General features: G+C 35.3%; 1 protein-coding gene across 1 annotated transcript in view; it reads right to left on the reverse strand.

The window, feature by feature from the left end:
• si:ch211-142k18.1 overlaps positions 1–3,098 on the reverse strand; it is a 4,906-nt gene that overhangs the window by 781 nt on the left and 1,027 nt on the right. The gene's annotated exons all lie outside the window — the stretch shown is intronic.

Below are 3,098 nucleotides of genomic sequence, written 5' to 3' on the forward strand. Positions count from 1 at the left end.
GGAAATTGCATTTACAAATAGTCAATTTAGTGCTGCACCATACCATAAGTACAATATCTGTATGTGTAGACACAGTGACACTTTTACAGCAGCCTTGAAACTATCTCAACTTCTCATTGCTGGATTTGAGTTGGTTGACTTGTTTTGCAGAGAAAAGCAAAATGAATGCCCAGTCAGGCTTGCTAAAATGGACACCGTCAAATTATTTACTTTAAGATGAGTTGTGGTGTGACCCAAAGCCATAAAACAACCAACTGTTGGCCTCTCTCTCTTACTACCTCCCTCTGTTCCTGATTACCTAAAATGGTGACCTCACATATGTTGCAGCAGCTGTTAGAAGAGCAGTAAACAGAAACCTTCAGACCAATCTAAACTGCAAGCAGAGACATAATCCAGGAGCTTTGCATCATGACGTCAGAGTAATAAATGTGCTGGTTTCAGGTTTAATATTTCAGATATTGTTTGCATCATGAGCATTTACAAACATCTTTGTACTATTATAGATATCTGCTGCTTCACTGTGACAAGTCATTCTTTGTCCTTCAACCCACCATAGCGTTTACCCTTAAGTGTGCAAATCTTTGGAAAAACATTTTTAATAAGTCTACATTTTGTGGTGAACTTACGATGAAATGGGTGAGATTCAGAAAGCACATTTGTACACAAGTTTACTGTGAAACTTGTTATAAGGCGAGGGCAAAAAACACTTTAATACTGAATGGTGACGCCGTCTTCAAATTGGAACGCTGCAGAACAGTATGTCCCAAAATTGTCCCAAATTGCTTTGATGTTTTACTGCACTTTTTTGGTTGTATATAAATCAAATGACAACACTTTCAGCCTAATGACAGAATGCAGCCATATGGAAATATAAATCATCTTAAAATATAACTTTATTGTCTCAGTGTTCTATAAGCATTGCAGCAGTAAAAGGCACAAGTCAAAGGACATTAAGTGACTGTTGTTCAGTCTCTAAAAGGCCTGCTAACTAGCAGCAAACATGATCCTCTCTGTGTCACAGGTTGGCAGGAGCAGTTGTCTTTGTCTTTGGAAAATGTCTGCACAATTTCCACGCTGCCATCTTATGGTTTAGTTGAAACTGTTTGTGTTAGACTCTCTGTGGCCTGTAGTGACCTTTTTTGGCTTTGCTGTGAGGGATCTGTCATTGTAAAGTGGCTTTCACAGGCTGACTTTTCTTTTGGCTTAAAATAGCAGAAGCTCGTCTGCAGAGGGAAAGGAGTTCCCAGCCAAAAGCTCAGCCATTAGGATATTTCAGTTCTTGTTTTTGATCTAGGGGTGTCACTGACTAAGAATTTACATAATCAAATCACAATTGTCATGTCTACCCTATTGTCAAATCCTGCGTGTGCGTGCGTGTATATAATATATAAATATATTATGTATATAATATTTGGCTATATATTAACTTATTGGGAAAAAATAAGTATTTTTATGTAACACCAGACATTGAACATCCCCATAAAGCCAAAATGGCATTTCAACTATAGAAATAAAAGGATCTTTAATACATTTTATTTCTATTTTAAAAACTGTCAACTGGCAGAGTTTAGGACTGAGGCTGGCTGAAGCTTCAACAAGCACCCAATGGTTAAAGAAATCAGGTTTCATTTTTCCTTCTTGATTGAATAAATGAATCAGGATTACTTTCTCAAGTAATTGATTAATCATTTGGTCCAAAATATGTCAGAGAAAGTTAAAGAAATGCTTATCAAAATTTCCTAAAGCTTAAGGGGACGGCTTCCAATCACTTATTTTTAGTTATAGGAGTAATGTGTCACAAAAATAACGCAATTACTGTAATTTATTGCTTTTTTCTGTAACACATTACACAGTAATATAAAAGACTTGGTAATATTATACCCATTACAATCTCAGTAACATGAGTTTTTAACCCAACACATTTTAACCCAAAATTAAGGGATGAAAGTTAAAAAAAAATCCGTGAGTAAAAGAGTAATGCTATTTCCTGTTGCTGGAACTTGATTGTTTAGATGACCGCAGAGAATGATTCTACATATGCAAGATGGACATACTTCCTTTTTTCAGTTATTATTATTATTATTATTATTATTATTATCATTATTATTGTCCCGTCACTGTGGTCGAAGCCAGAACCAGAGACAACATCTGTGTCCCGACATGTAACGGTACGTCAGTGAGGATAGCGGTGTGGCCGAACAACTGACAGATTACGGGAATTAACATGACTTCAATACAATTGTAAGGTTTTATTTGAGTATTTCCATTTTCTCCTACTTCATACTTCTACTCCACTATAATTTAGTCAAGTAGACCTATGGTAATGGCCGGGTTAGCTCAGCTGGTAGAGCAGGCACACCTGTATAGAGGTTTACAACTCGACGCAGCAGCCACAGGTTAGACTCCGACCAGTAACCCTTTGCTGCATGTCATTCCCCTCTCTCTCCCCTTTCATGTCTTCATCTCTCCTGTAAAAAAAAGGCCTAAAAATGCCCCAAAAAAATAATCTTTAAAACAAAAACATAATAGACCTGTGGTAGGTTTTACTTCACTAATTATTTTATAACTTTAGTAACTGGCAGATTCAGATTGACAAGAAAAAATATTATGAATAAAAATAAATAAGCATGCATTATATTGGATGAAGATGAGACTGCTAAGTCATATATCTATGGTTATATTGGTAAAAGTAAGTTAAAAGTAGTAAACATGTAAAGCATTACAATTCAGACAGTAATACAGTGATATTATAATATAACTAATTAGAGTCATAACTAATAACTCTAATGACAGTAGCTGGTAATATGTAATGTATAACAAGTAACTTCCCAACACTGCTTAATCTGTACAACCAACTGTCCCAAACTAAAAGCTATTTAATTATTGATCAGAAGCTGCAAATCTTTCAACAATTCACAAGCTAGTACAAGAAGATGTTTGGCATAATTGCCTTTTAGATTACTTAAGTGATTTATTGATCGTTGTAATCAGAATAGTTTTTTAAAATAGTATTTGTTGTGCTATATATATACAGTGGGTACGGAAAGTATTCAGACCCCTTTAAATTTTTCACTCTTTGTTTCATTGCAGCCTTTTTC

Source organism: Etheostoma cragini, chromosome 18 (assembly GCF_013103735.1).
Source record: "Etheostoma cragini isolate CJK2018 chromosome 18, CSU_Ecrag_1.0, whole genome shotgun sequence".
NCBI lineage: Eukaryota > Metazoa > Chordata > Actinopteri > Perciformes > Percidae > Etheostoma > Etheostoma cragini.